The following is a 16473-nucleotide window of genomic DNA, read 5'->3' as shown; positions in this document are numbered from 1 at the left end:
ACATATGCTCAAATTACTTGTAATTACTGTTTTTGACTTTAATATTATGATTTAGCTAAAAAAAAAAGAACACCTGCTCTAATTTTAGCATTTTCCCATTAAGGTTGAAGATGTGATGCTCAACGTCTAAATAATCGAATTCTCAAATTTAACTTTCTCTGTCCAAACAAAAAAACCAAAACGAAGTCTTTCTTCTTAAGTAAGTTGGGGTAGGCTAGAAATTACACCAAAGATATAATCCAAATTTATATACCATGTTTCTTAGATATGGATCTCTAATTTCCGCGTGGGTCTATCCAAAGTCAGCCCTTTAGATAATTTTCGCGTTTCAGGTCCCGTTTCACTACTTTTTCCCAAGTTAATTTTGGACGACCTTTGCCTCTCTTAGTTCCTTCTACACGCATTAGGATTCTTGTGCGCACTTGTACGTCCGGTGACCTTCGTTGGACATGCCCATACCACCACAAACGATGTTGCATAAGTATTTCCTCAATCGGTGCTATCCCCAAGTTTATTGCGGATATTCTGTTCCTAATTTGGCCGTGCTTTGTATTTCCGCAGGTCCACTGCAGTATATACATCTCCATTGTATGCATCTATCTAATGTATGGACTTTTAGTAGCCCAACATTCCGCTCCGTACATTATCGCCGGTTTGATCGTCGTCATGTAGAACTTTCCTTTGAGATTTTGCAGGACCTTTCTGTCGTATAGGATTCCAGTTGCTTGTCTCCATTTTGTCCACCTCGTTCGAGTCTTATGGCTAATGTCCTCGTAAATTCCACCATCTCCTTGGAGCATCGATACGAAAAATCAAAATGAGTCTTTTCTAAGCACTAGTTGCCCCAATAATACGATATTTCGGTCATCGAATTTTACGTTGTTGAGTTCACACTGCATGTACTCAGACTTAGTCCCGCTGACTCTAAATCCTTTCAACTCCATAGTCTGACTCCATAACTCCAGTTGCGCCTCGACTTCAATATTAGTTTCACCAATTAACACCATATCATCCGCAAAGAACACTACACCAAGGAATCTCTCTTTGAATATCCCTCGTAACTTGATCCATTGCTAGAGCAAAGTCATAGGGACTCAAGGATGACCCTTGGTGCAATCCTATCTTGATATGGAAATCGCTCATCATGCCATCGCAAGTTCGGACACCGGTTACCACGCCCTCGTACATATCCTTGATTAAGGTGTTACTATGTGGAGACCTTCTTCTTTTCGAGAGTCCACCACATTACCTTGCGTGACACTTTGTCGTAAGATTTTCCAAGAAGATGAACACCATGTGTAGGTATTTCTTAAGATCCCGGTACCTATCCATAAGTTACCCTACGAGAAACATCGTGTAAGGACCCTCAAGCTCGGCAACGCTATTAGACCAGTCAAGTGACGACTTAGTTGATAATAGCTCGATTAATTTAACACAAACGTTAATTATTAGAAATTAATCTAACAAAAATCTAGATACGAAACTAGTACCGTTAGATAGATATCTAAAAGTTATGCGAGATGGACTACTCGAGCGTGTCGTTCGGATGCCAGATGAAGACAATTTATCAATTTGTTTTCAGAGGGTAAAATAGTAATTTTTGGATGTTACCCTTGTGGCTTCACGTGTCAGAGTGAGTGGGTGTGTCACCAAATTTGGTCGGCCTCATCTACACCTAATCGAGAAGATTATTATTCTTTCTTATCTTTCTTTCTTTCTTCTTCTTATTCTCCTTCTTCTCTGTTATTTCTCTTCTTTCTCTTCCTCTTCTCTGTCGATCTCAATCAAGGAGATTGAGCATAAATCTTGTATGAAGTTCATATAAGCTTGATAGTAAATTGAATTTAACATCTATTTAGTTACAATAATATAATTTCATTTTTAAAAATTCGATTTCATTAAAATAAATAAATAATAATAATAATAATAAATAAAAAGTAAGATAAATAATTCGGATAGCTAAATTGCTTAAAATGGTGTGAACTGCTTATATATTTTTTACGAAGTAAATTTATCAGACTTACACTAGTTAAGATAGAAGTTAAAGACTAATTAATCTTAATAAATTAATATTTAATAAATCGTAATAAGTTTGCACTTAGTTAATCCAGCACTGGGGATTAGTGAGGTTGGTAACTCTGATGTGTTCGGGTGATACTTGTTACGTAGGTAGGCATTGTCAGGCGTCGCGAACCTAGACAGGGCAACTGCATTCTTGTATCACTAGGCATTGAAGGGAAACTTGCTTCTATTAGTGAACTGATAGATCCTAAATTTTACTTAGAACTTTACTATAGAGTAATTTCTCTCGTAATTAGAACCAATAACTTATTGAAATACAAACTAGTCTATTGAACCTAGAGCCGCAAATTTTAGTTGTAGAAAGCCGTATAGGGTTGTGCTTTGGTTCGTTTTGTTTGCGCTTAGTTGAGAGATAGTAGTTCTCTATAAAGTGGGGATTTTTGTTTAAGACCAGAAGGATGGTTTGTTTTTCGAGGATGAAAATGATATAAGGTGGGGAGAATATAAGGACCCTCAAGATCGTCAACGCTATTAGACCAGTCAAGTGACAAATTAGTCGATAATAACTCGATTAGTTTAACACGAACGTTAATTATTAGAAATTAATATAACAATAATCTAGATACGAAACTAGTACCGTTAGATAGATATCGAAAAGTTATGCGAGATGGACTACTCGAGCGTGTCGTTCGGATACCGGATGAAGATAATTTATCAATTTGTTTTGGGAGGATAAAATAGTAATTTTTGTAAGTTACCTTTGTGGCTGCACGTGTCAGAGCGAGTGGGTGTGTCACCAAATTTGGTCGGCCTCATCTACACCTAACCGAGAAGATTATTCTTCTTTCTTATCTTTCTTTCTTTCTTTCTTTCATCTTCTTCTTCTTCTTCTTCTTCTTCTTCTTCTTCTTCTTCTTCTTCTTCTTCTTCTTCTTCTCCTCTGTTATTTCTCTTCTTTCTCTTCATCTTCTCTGTCGATCTCAATCAAGGAGATTGAGCATAAATCTTGTATGAAGTTCATATAAGCTTGATGGTAAATTGAATCTAAAGTGGAGATGTTGATTCTGTGGTCGAATTGGATCGGGAGGAGACGAACTGATTGTTGTTGTAATTTGAAGTTAGGGTTTCATAAGAGATTATTCTGAGAAGATTAGGAGATGAATTATGAAGCTGTTGTTAGATGTAGAATCTTGGATTGATGTTGTATTAATGATAAGAGGTTGTTCTGAAAGATGAATTGAAGAATCAAAGAGCTAGGGTTTCTGTGAATTTATTGGAGTTCGATTAGTGATGAAGAAGATGAAATTGATATTTAGGAAAGAGGTTTTGAGGTGGGTATCAATCAACTGAGTGAGTTAGGGTCAAGGTTGAAGATTAAGCAGATGACGAATTATCTATTTCAGTTTGGGATTTAATCTGAGGTAATAATCCTTTTAATTCCTAAGTAAATTAATTCATATTTGAAGATTGGTAATCGTTGTTGAGATGTGTTATGGATTGAATACATAATCTGTTAGATAAATATTAGATTAGTAGTTTGAGCTGAAGGGGTATGTGAGTTGGAACTGGTGCTGTTATGAACTGGAGATGGAATTATAGTTTCTGAATTTAACTGTGAGTTCTTGAGAAACTGATTTAATTCAGTTCATTGTTGATGGGTTTATTTGGTGGAGATTGAATTACAGTTGGGAGTGAAGTATAATTCTATATGAGTGTTGCAGATGAGGTTTGAGATTGTATTGCAGTTGAGTTTGGATATAGTGTTCCTGTCAGTGATTCTGTTATGCAGATGAGATGAGTTTAGTTGTGGTGGTGTGATATTGATGTTACAGGGGAGGAGATGTGTATTAGTGGTAATTCTGTAGCTATAGGTGATGTTTAGGGTTGTGAGAATGGGTTGGTTAGTGATTAGTGAATGGTGGTAGTGGTGCCAGTGTTACAACTCATGGGGTTGGCAGTGATGTTGAATTTCAAGGGATGTGAATGAACTGTACGTGGTTGAGATAGTATTGGTGAATATATGATGGAGTTGTAATTATAAAGTGTTGATGTACTGCAGAGATGGAATTGAGGTGATAATGAAGTTGTTTGTGTTGGTGATGATATTGAGTTTGATTGGAAATACGTTGAGGGATATGAGCAGAAATTGGTAGTGGTGTTGTAATGCAGAGAAGAATTGAGTTATTGGTAAACTGCAGTGTAGTGCAGATGGAGTTAGAGATAGTTTCTGTTGGTGAATATTGAGATGATATTGCAAGGATGGGAAGTAGAGGTGTAGTTGGTACTGGGATGGATATGCAAGTGAATTTGTTAGTGGCTCGGGTCAAGAAGAAGGTTAGAACGGTGATTTAAACCATGTTTGTTTACTCCTGACTCATCTGATCCGTCTGGATCTGAGTCAAATCACCTGAGTCATCTGGATCTGACTCAATATGTTTGTTTTAAGTCAGATCTGACTCATCTGACTCAAAAATATGTGAGTCAGGGGTTTGGTCCCATGAGTCAGGGGTATTTTGTTACCTGACTCAAATGGGTCCGAGTCAGGGGTTATGTCTGAGTCAGAGGTCGAGTCAGATCTGACTCAAAATGGAAAACAAACGGGCTGACTGCTGACTCGGACCGAGTCAGGAGTTGACTCAGATCCAGGCGCCGAGTCAGCTGCAAACAAACAGGTTGTTAGAGTTGTACATAGTGATTGCTGCGAAAGATCGGAACTGCTGAAATTGCAGGTAGGCTATAGTTGCATTTGTAATTAAATTATTAAGTTTATTTAGAAAGAATAATTGAATTGCTTTTGAGTTGTTAAGAAGATGATGTTATGTGACTGAGTTATATGAATGAAGGTTTGATGAATATGTATGGAGCTGAATCTCTCTTGTGAAAGCTTAGAGATACAATTGCAGGTAATTAAGCAGTGGTTCTGTTTGTAATTTGATTCTGAAGTTTTCTTAAGAATTTATGAGTTGTATTTGAGTTATGTTTTGTGCAAGAGTCTTAGCCTGAGTTCTTTCAGCTTAGCTGACTCGACCTAGTGTTTCTGACTCAGTCTATCTGACTGAGTCAATTCTGAATCTGACTTACCTGAATCAGCCTTGTTGACTGAGTTAACTCTGTAACCAGGTTTTGACCCGTTTTGACTCAGGAACGTGACCATTGACCCTGGACTTTGACTGGGCGTGGACTTTAGTTGATCCCTTTGACTTTTATTGACCGTTAGTCGACTCTAGTGGACTGGACCTTAGGTTAATGGGCTGGTTTGATGGACTTAGCGTAGGTTTAATTTACCTATTTTGACGTATTGGACCCTTATGGTCCGAATTAGATTCGGTTCCTTATACAAAGTTGTAAATATTCATTAGACATATCAGATGGACTACAGAACCAACCTAATTAAATTAGTAAACCTTAGATATGTTAAAGGTAGAGATTGAAAGGTGTAAAGTCATAAATGGGCTTATAGAACCATTAGAAAGACTTGTATGATTCTTGTGTGAGCCTTTTGGCTAGATTCTTAGACTTCTTGTGTAATTAACAGTTAGTGTATATTACCATCGAACGATTCAAAGGATGAACCAGTGGATCGTTTCTTAGACTTCTTGTGTAATTAACAGTTAGTGTATATTACCATCGAACGATTCAAAGGATGAACCAGTGGATCGTGGATCTCGAGGTAGGCTTGGCTTGTCATCAAAATAGGTGGGAGTTTACATTTAACTCTTTTGTGATTATTGTTGTTTTCCTTTTCAAAAGTTTATATTTAACAAATTCATGCATTGTCTGATTGTGCTTTTCATGCATTATTTAACTTTGAATTACGAAAGTTTTGTTATTTCTTTTAATCTTTTCATTGTTTGGAAAGGAATCGTAATGCTTTGTTTTTATTTATGAATTGTTTGGGAAATAAGAATTTCCATTTGATTGTTCGGAAATGAGAATTTCCATCTGTGGTATATAGGATCCTGCTCCTTCATTTATATCTACTCACTTTCGAGCTATGCTTAATAGGTGCGGGACGAGTTCACCATATATCTATCTAGGTGCGGGACGAGTCACCATATTATATATTTTTTGGAAGGAGTTAGTTCCATATACATGATTGTTTACTTCTGTGAAATTGGTTGTGTTTAGTGTTTAGGGAAAACAAGAATTGTTTTCAAATCATTTCTAATGATTGCACGAAAGTTAAATGTTATTCCTACGGGGCACCCCTTTTAGGGATGATGTGCTCACCCATTCCCACTTTCGGTTTCAGAGACAGATCAGCGTTGAGCAGCGAAAGCTTCAAGCATTAAGTTCGTTAGATGGTTAACTTCGGATATGTTTATTATGCTGCATATTATATTTGTAAACCAAATCACTATTGTATATGTACCATTTGAGAGGATTTATTGTATATATATTTCTGAGCGGGCTAGTTTTGGGTTAAGTTTTGTAGCAGATTTCTTAATTGAATGTTTAAGTAAATGATTTAGATTTTTAGTGCCTCTTTATTTAGTTACTATCTTTTTTTAGTCAGCTGCTAGCTTTGGGGGCGCTACACATCGTTTCCATGGTCGATCTCCCAGGCTCCCAGGCATAAAGCGAAACCGGTTTTTCCTAATGATTGTTTCCCATCGTACGCGATGTTCGGTGATTTTCTCTCATAGCTTCATTGTATGGATCATTAGCTTAATTCTTCTGTAGTTCGTGCAACTTTAAATATCTTCCTTATTCTTGGATATCAATACTATTACACTTCTTCTCCATTCCTTCGGTATCATGTTTGACCGGAGAATGCTATTGAACAACTTGGTGAGTCAAATTATCAATTTGTCTCCCATACATTTTCATACCTATATAGAGATGGTATCTGGTCCCAGCACCGTCCCTCATTTTGTCATTTTTTGTACCACCTTTACCTTGCTCTCATGAATATTCTCAACCAATCCTCCGCTGGTGCCCTTAATCTCCAGTTTGATCGTGATTGTATGAACCTCCTCATTATAGAGTTTATCGGGGTATTTTCTCTATCTATTCTTGATTTCGGAGTCCTTTACCAGGAGTCGATTACTTTCATCTTTGATGCATTTGACTTGGCTTAATTCGCACGTCTTCCTTTTCCGAAGTCTAGCAATCCTATAGACGTTCTTTTCGCACTCCTTTGTGCTTAGATTCCGATATATTCTTCAAACGCGCGTCCCTTTGCTTCACTCACCATTTGCTTTGCAATCTTTTTTTTTCCGCCTTGTACTTTTGTATAGTCTCCTCGCTCTCATGGTTATGCATATCTTTGTAACAGTCCTTATTTTTGTTGAATCCGTTTTGAGTATCCTCATCCCACCACGAAGTTTCTTTAAATCTGCGCCTGCTTCCTCTTGACACTCCAACACCTCCGCCGCCAGATTCTGAATGCGGTTTGCCATCGCTTCCCACATGCTATCCGCCTCTCCTTCTCCACAGAGTAGCACTTCCGCCAACTCCCCATCTCTGAACACCCGTCGGTGTTTTTCTTTAAGCCTTCACCACTTTGTCCTTCGAAAATCAGATACTAGGAGTTTATGTTGAACGTCAATACATTCTCTAGGCATGACCTTATAATCTAAGAATTCTCGCTTGTTAGTGAGAATATAGTCGATCTGTGTAGCGTGCTGGCCACTCCTACAGGTAACTAGATGGGATTGTGATGCATTGTGGAAGTTGCAAATAAATATTGAAATACTATTTGTGTCCCATTTCTATAATATTTTCAAATAACAAATATGTCCATGGGAATAGTATAAATTAGAAGAGAAAAGGTCAAGGGAAGGGGGTTTTAGTTATGTTTTAGAACATTAAGTGAAGAATGAGAGGTTCTCTTCTTTCAAACCTAATTGCAGTCTCTAGGGAGAATTACATCATCTAATTCTAGAACCTCAAGTAGATACCTCTTAGTATCTTTTAGTTTCCAATTGATATTGGGTAGAAACTATAAGTTGTAGGAGAAGAATATCCATTTTTAGGTTTTTCCTTTATTGAAAACTTTACAACATGCCATTGTGGAAACCGATGTGATTGTACCACGCACACCATAATCTATTCGATATCAACCTATACAATCACACCTTGTATAATCTTACAGAAAAAATAACTGCCAAAAGATTATTTGAACAAGGTATAACTTGGTAAATAGTTAGAAACCGAACTAACTATGGGATCATTACCAAGTAGATTAACATACATGTGTATTTATATTAACTATAAAGATAAAAAATATAATGCTGAATTAAAATAAGTCATACAACACACAAGATTTTGATAACGAGAAATACAGCAAGACAGAAAAACCTCGGAAACTAGCTAGTTTGTTTTTTAATACTCTAATAATCAAGTCGCTATACAAATTGACTATCACAACTTTGTATAGTTGAAACCAAGTAAATACTCCTCCATTACTCAATTCTTTCAGTATCCATGCGCCTACAACCAATCTTGAATATACACGTGAATCCTAAGACAGAGTCCACTATCTTGATTTGCTTCACCGACACTACTGTGAAGACTTGTGCTCTTAACTCCTAAGAATCGTAACCCGAAACAACAATGACTTAATATATTTCAGTAACTAACTTACTTATCAATCTCCAAAATCAATCTTTAGATCAAGATAAAGTAGAATAAAGGATCTTTTGATTAATCAATATAAATATAAACTCCTTTGATCAAAGATCAAACCAAGATATCGAAATAATCAATCTCAGTGAACAACCTTTATCCAAGCAATTTAACCTGAAAAAGCAACTAGATAGTTTGTTCGATCTTTACACAAGTCTTGTGTCTATCAAGATAAATAGCTTGTTGGATCCCAAATAATCAAGTGTGCAAGAAGAACCATAAATAACGGAAACCAAAAAGAAAAGTCTTTAAGTCTTCAATCATCAATCTCCAAAGTAACCGTTGCAAACAACTTGAATCCACTCTTGATCAACACACGCAGAACGAAGTTTGTTAACATTGATTGATCAACAATTCTATCTACATATCTTGAATCACGAAATTTGTAATAGTCAAATTCTCAAATAAACTTGAGTGGCCTTATATCAAAATAGAAGGACCATAAAATAAACAAGTTCGATCTATCAAGGATAACTAAATCTTCGGTCCGTCGGTTCTTAATCAAATAAATTAGTCAAAAAAGTAAAATAATCATACGACTTAGTTTCTCACCTACGGTACTAAGAATAGCCTCTTTATCCCAAAGAAGACTTTAAACGAAGGCAATGCAAGATGTTTCACCTAATTATATTGCTCATATCTCTTAACAAGTTGGCTTTCCACACGATCAATCAAGATGTGTGCCTATGAATGAGTTTAAAAGAATAAAAATACAACTTTATGACCAGGGCTTGATTAGAAGACAAATTATTACCAATTTCAAAAATTCTTAAGATATACGACGAATGTTTATTTCCGAAATTAACAAATAATAATCGTTCTTCAACTATTAAACCAATGTTTCTCATAAATGACAATTAATATTAGGTAGCACGCGTCCATGCACTTTACTAATATAGAAACTAGAGATGTGAAAACCTTTGGAAAATATTTGAATATTAAAATTTAGCACATGTTTAAATAGTTTTGTCGACATTTATGAACATCCCCAATTTAACCCTTGTACGCCTCGAAAGTCCAATCATCCATATTAAGACTGGTCATGACTAGATCCTTGTTGGGGATCGGTACTGACATAGATCCTTAGGATCTGTTCTGTAATGGCCTGTCATGTCACATGTAGTAGTCATGGGCACCCATTGGGTTCGGGGCACCCTTAGCTGTAAGTAGTGGTTATAGTCTCACTTGTGTGAGCGGCACATGTCTTGTAGATGTTGTCCTATTCAGTTTGGAAGATCTATTCTCTTGAAGGAATGGAAATACACTTTTTTTTTCGTTTGTTCTTCCCTCATTTGAGGTTTTATCCTCTCAATCTTATAGTGTAGATCATGTAGATTGAGCCTGATTACTCATTTGTAGGGTAGATCACTGTAAGTGGTATCAGAGCAGACACGAACCATGGGGGATTCGTTGGTGTCACAGGAAGAGGCAGGTGCTAGGTTTGAAGTAATTAATCTTCAATTAGATTACTTAATTCAATTGAGAGATAGTTCACCAAATCGGAAGCAAATCTTCTGAATTTTTTGGACCTCATCAATCATGCAGATAGGAAACTAGAGTCAATTCTTCACACTAGAAAACCAAACCATGTACCGACATCGGAGGAAACTTCATTTGAAGTTGCTGAGGGTGCAGAAACAACAAATATGAAGGATACAATTGACAACGAAGAATTGGTAGAAAACTCAATTAACTCAGAGTTGGTCACCGAATTCAACCGAAAATCGTCAACCTCACTGGAAGAAGAAAAATAGGATGATTATCTTGAATTGGAGTTGATTCCTCCATATTTATTTGTTGAAGCTGAAGATGTTGATTTACTTAGTGGTAGGATGTTACCATTGGAAGAAGTTGAAACACCAGAGACAATTGAATTCTCCAAGTTAAATCCATTTAATCTTGATAAGATGAATGACAATAACATGGAGAGCTCGAAGGAGTTCATTACTAACCTCCACCTGAACTGTAAGAATTGTCTTTATCCAATCTTGATTTTACTCATTCCATATTTGATCGGGAAAGTGGTTTGATGGGTCAGCTTTCATTGATGATTATTGTTGATACATGAAAATAATTAACCCTTAGCATGGCTAGGGAGTCCCTAAAGGGAGGAAAATTCCACCATGAAATATAGGGGACTTGGGGACTAAATCCCAAGTCCAGTAAGACATTCATGAAGTGAAGAGGACAAAGAAGGGATTTATGGAGAAGTTGAAGGTTATATTGGGAGGAATGATAATAGTTGTAAATAGGGAAGCTTCTATGACATGTGGCATAATGTCATGGAAAAAAGGATTTTGTGAAAAACATATATAAGGAAGGACATAATACAATGGAAAGCAAGTTCTCTCTCATTCTATTCAAGGAATAGGTGTTGTCATTGTTGTGACTGGGACGTGTATGACCAAACTCATATTTACCTCTCAACATTTGGCGACCATACCCGAAGGCTCGTCTCTGGTCCATCATGGCACACCAAGAAGGTACTAGCGCAGGCGCGTAGGAAGATAAGTCGGTCAACCAGCTGCCCAACCTCTAAGGAGAGAGAATATGAATAGTAGAAAATCCGATTACACTAGGGAGAAATCCAGAAGAGCCACAAGGAAAGGATAAACAACAAGCGACGGAAGACACATCACTGGTGGGTCTCTAAACAATACCTACAATGATAACTGCAAGTGCACAGTGTCCTAATGTAACACAGGAAAAACACATGTCGATCCTCAGGGACAAGGTAGGTGTAAGTTGAATCTACGGTCTCACTACAACTGATTAGAACAAAGAGTAACCAAAAAGGGGGTTTTGTTTGCCGATATGGCTAGATGATGGTAGTGACTGAAATAACAAAAAAGAAAGCAAAGAGTAATCTAACAAGCAGATAAATAGGGTGCTAGGGCAGTCGAATCCACCTCTTAACCTATACTAAGTCAATCCAGTTTCAATATTACTCTTGTCCCTTGTATAGACATCGGTGAACTTCTAGGCTCCGCCGACTATCTAGATAGCAGTGAAGATTCTAGTCTGCTGCACATCAAAGGGTGGTTTTAGGAGGATGGTTTACTATCACTAAGATAATTATCTAATCCTAGTATTAGCTTCCCTCTCACAAAACAACTAACCGCAGATCAATCACTTAGATGAGTAAACAATCCTGATATGGATATTCTAATCGCAAGTAAAGTGTCCCTCTGAAGTACTAACTGTATGATTAAAGCACAACTAGTCAAAGGACCGAACAATAATCATTTAACATGAGTTGTAGCACAATCAACATAGTGATGTTCTAACTATAATGGATGCATGAAATACACTGTGAAAGCAAAATACTGAAGTTCTCAGATTATATTTATCCAAAACATTATAGTATATTAAGAACAGTACCGGAACTTGAATTAAACTGAGCAATAGATTAATGGTTTCATCTAAACCCTAACTATGAAATTAGAATATTATGAAGATAATGAAATCAAACCTAAACTACTGCTTGGTGCACCGGCTACTCCGGGCATGAATTTTATATCAAAACCTCTCCTTTATTTATACATCAATTTCTTCTCAATCACTTAAATTCGAAAATTAGATAATACCCACTCACCCAAAAGATGTTTTCCGACAAACCCCTTCTGCAAATCTAACCTGCAACTCTTCATTTGATTTTTTTTCTTTAGCTATTGAAGATAACCCTAGCCTTATCTCTCTCAATCCTAGCTTTTGGGGTTACTGTTCTTGACAAGACAAAAGATAAGATTGAGAGAGATAAATACTAAGAGTCTAATTGCATAGGGTGGTTGATAGAGTGGCTGAGCTCAGAGGTGGTTGGGGATGGAGTTTATTGATGGAGATGAAATGAAGGTACTGGTTCTGTGAAAGAGAGAAGATAGGTGAAGGAGAGGAAAACGAATTGAAGGAGGTGTTTGGCTTTCTGTTCGATTAGGGAAGAGTGGTAGGTTCTAGGGTGTTGAGCAGTTGCATCAAACATTGATGTACCGGGTTTGGATATGGGTTAGGTTTCTTTCACTTCCTCAGGCCCAATGCTTCTTCAAAGCTAATATTTCAAGCCCACACCTAGTTTTGGGCCTTGCAAACAAGATTCTTCACTTGCAGAGGAGGTGCAAAAAGCATTCTTCACTGCTTTCTAGCGCGAGTCTTTGTCGTCTCTCTTCCATCATCACCACTTATCTTCTCCTTAATTCATCCAAGCTTTATTTACTGGCTAAAAACACAAAATAAATTAGTAAAAGTAATTATTCTTGAAAACATTAAAAATACAGAATTTGGGATAAAATAGAGAATTAAAGCACAAAAGATGAGTTAAATGCCAATAAAAAGATGTAGAAATATGCAATATTTGGCACTCATCAAATACCCCAAACCTGAATTTTACTTGTCCTCAAGTGAAACAGAAATTAAGAAATCCTAACTAAACCACTGTCGCTGGTCTCTCGGATGCATTTAACGTATGTACTAAGCCTTTAAACCCCTAGGTGTCCCTAGTGGACGAGTTGTAGTCTCGTGAGAGTTTACCAGAGGTGTACCCACAAAACCTTATCCAACTTCAGAGCGTATTATATTCCTAAGCATCCAAGGAGCTATGAGGACATAGAGTTTCTGCATGCTAGTAACAAGAAGTCATAAATACCAAAGAACGCATTCGCATCCTTATGAGTTGTGCGAGAAATAACCATACCATATGAAATAATTCGGTTTCAAGAGTGATTACAAGCCTCGACTTATGCCTCACCAATAGGGTTTTATGATAATTGCACTCAAAAAGACCGCTTTTTTAGTCTCTCATGTGTGCAGGTAGGAATAAAGAGAGAACTCCTGCACACGTTGAATGGTGGGAAGGAAAACCTTCCGAAATAATTTCTGGAGACTCCAAAAAATTGTGGGAATAAGAATCTTTTTCTGATGATTTCTAAGAAAGGAAATGAATCATTAACGAGGATGGGAGTATTCACTTACCTTCACATCCGATCGGCAATCAACACCACTCTCACAACATCCATAGAAATGTCTTCAATCTTCGGTCTTCGACTGTTGATTATGAACTTCTGAACTTCGTAGAACCTTGACAATTTCTAATTCTTCTCTTCAATTTACTTGTTGCTTAAATTTTCTTCTTAAATTCTTTTTCTTTACCACGGTGTTTATTAAACAAAACTAAAAACAAACTGTAATAAATATTTTATTTTTTTCTTTTAACACAAACTGAAAATAACGAAATAACAATAAAACTACTAAAGCCATGGATGAAAGACTTTATCACTTAATTCTTCACAACCTGTATTGTCTTGATTTTATGAACTTCACTATTTGTCATCTTTTTCTGTTTTCTTTGCTCTTGTAAGATAAGTCTTCACTTGTGTATAGAATTTTGCTTTTTGTATGGTATCTTCACTTTTGAATAAGACTTTTTTTTTCCTTGAATTTTTGCATGTAAACCTCGAACTATTTCAACTTTCTTCATAGAATTTGACTTTGCTCTGCTCGTTGATGATGATGTGTTTCTATGGATCTGTTGATGTTGTGAGAGAGAGAGAGAGAGTGGTGCTAACTGCAAATAAAACTACAAGAAGGAGTTTTCATCTTTAGACGTCATCCTCATGATTGACGGAATTAGCACTCAAGAAATCAAAAATAGTGCTGAAAGTGGTGCGAAGTTGGGTAGCTCACCATTCCTACCCGGAATCTACGTTCGATGGCACATACTCTAAAATGACTTTTTAGATAGTCACAAAAATTGAAGGTAGGTGCCTCGCTTGATGTAAAAATAGGTAGTCTCCACTAAGGGTGATCATAACTCTACTACCAAATATCTTTGCAGCACCTAATTTTCCCACCGACATGGTTAAATCCAACTTTAACGCTCTAACAACTAAGAAACCCGATTGTGTTCTCCAATACTTCCAAGTTCAGTTATTTCGGTCAGACTCTCTATGTAAACATATCTAGAAGCATGCTAGTGACTCTAAGATCTCTAAAAGTTGGAGGTTTTATGCAAGTATTTACAAAGATTTGATTTGACTTTTTTTTTATATTTTTTTAAGGAAAAAGACTAAAAAATCTATATGCAAAATACTCCCCCAAACCTAAATCTAACATTGTCCTCAATGTTTCAAAAGATGATAAGAATTTAACTAACTACATACCATAAGAACCATGCTGAGTAGAGAAAAGGGAAGAGATTACCAGTATGTCGGCGAAAGCAAGATTAGAGCTTCATTATTTACGGCTAGAGTCCAACATTTTCAGCTGAGATTATATTGGATTAGCACAATATATGCAAGATAAAAGAAGACTCAACTGACTCAAGATAGAAAATATAACATTACCTACTGAATTATATACAAGGAGAATTCACCATACATTAACAATCGAAAGAGTTGAGGATCAACCCAAAAGACAGAATGCAGAAATTTTAATAGCCTCACACAATTATAATAGGACATAACTGCAAGCGAGGCTGCCAGACGAAATGAACTACCCCCAAACCTTGATTTTACAACAGATACACTTTTGTACACAAAATCCTGCAATTTCAAGGGTTCATCATGCACAAGGTTTAACTCAAAATGCACTGTGTTAGGAACGACCAGAGAAACATGAGCGCATTCCAACTGTGGATCCTTAAACACATTATATTTAGCTGCAAAGTGGTCCAAAGGGATTTTAGAATCACACAGTTCCAATCCTAGATTAGGAACTCTCACAAAAGTCGGTTTTACAATTTCTTTACAAACATAATCTAGGTTGGGTGCAAGGTTATCAGATTGTGACATGGGCAGGGAGCTAGACACGTCTAAGTTACATTCATTTTTAAGCTCAAAAGTTTCATTACGCAGCCTAGTATTTTCGCAGTCAGAAACAAGTAATGCAGAATCATGCTCACAATCATTGAACAAATTAACAAACCCCAACTCAGTATCATCAGCATCCAAAGTACCCAATTCAATATCACAAGAAGAGTCATATTGTGACCTAGGAAGGGAATCAGACTCATTACAATTTGTTTCATGCATAAGATTATTAGTGTCAAGAGACAATTCAACCTTCCCTAGGTCATGCTCATCTTCAAAGAACAGTTGCACCAGCCCTAAATCAGGATTAAAAGGGTATGAACATAGACTATGATGTATATGAAAGTCAGAAGAAACACCATGTGTGCATGCCTTTATCATGAGGTTTAGTGTTTTTGAGCCACTTGACTCCACATCTAAAGTATTAAAGTAATCAGATTCCTCTAACATCATATTGTAGTCATCATCATCGTCAAAACATGAATAGTTTATCCTATCAGTAAGCATAATATTTTGACTCCGTCCACTTCCCTCAAAAACAGGTAAATATTCATTTTGTGAATCATGGATTGGAAAAGAAACACTATTTGCACAATTTAATTCATTAGGACCAACAAACAATTCATATTGACATTCCTCCCTTCCTTCATTTTGTTGATGAATTAAATTCATATTTAGCAATGTATTAAGTTGCTCAATAAAGGAGGGTGTTCAACATAGGATATCCTCATTTCAGATGCATATTCATTATATGATTGTGTATGAGGTTCACTAACGAATGGACATTCAGAAGTTTGTCCATATGAATTACTTTGGAGATGGTTATCAGTCGATGCAAAATTTGGGTCATCTATGTATTCTAGGTCACAAGTCTGCAAATAATATGTGTTTTCATACATTTGACAGAAAGAATTAACATGGTCTTCCCTATATTGCCTAAAAGCATGCATTTCAGGGCAGTGCTCAGTTAAATGACTTGTGCATCCACAGACGATGCAAACGGAAAGTTTAACTTGCCTAG

This window comes from Papaver somniferum, chromosome 8 (assembly GCF_003573695.1).
Source record: "Papaver somniferum cultivar HN1 chromosome 8, ASM357369v1, whole genome shotgun sequence".
NCBI lineage: Eukaryota > Viridiplantae > Streptophyta > Magnoliopsida > Ranunculales > Papaveraceae > Papaver > Papaver somniferum.
The sequence above is the reverse complement of the archived record's forward strand: the minus strand, read 5'-3'. Positions refer to the sequence as shown.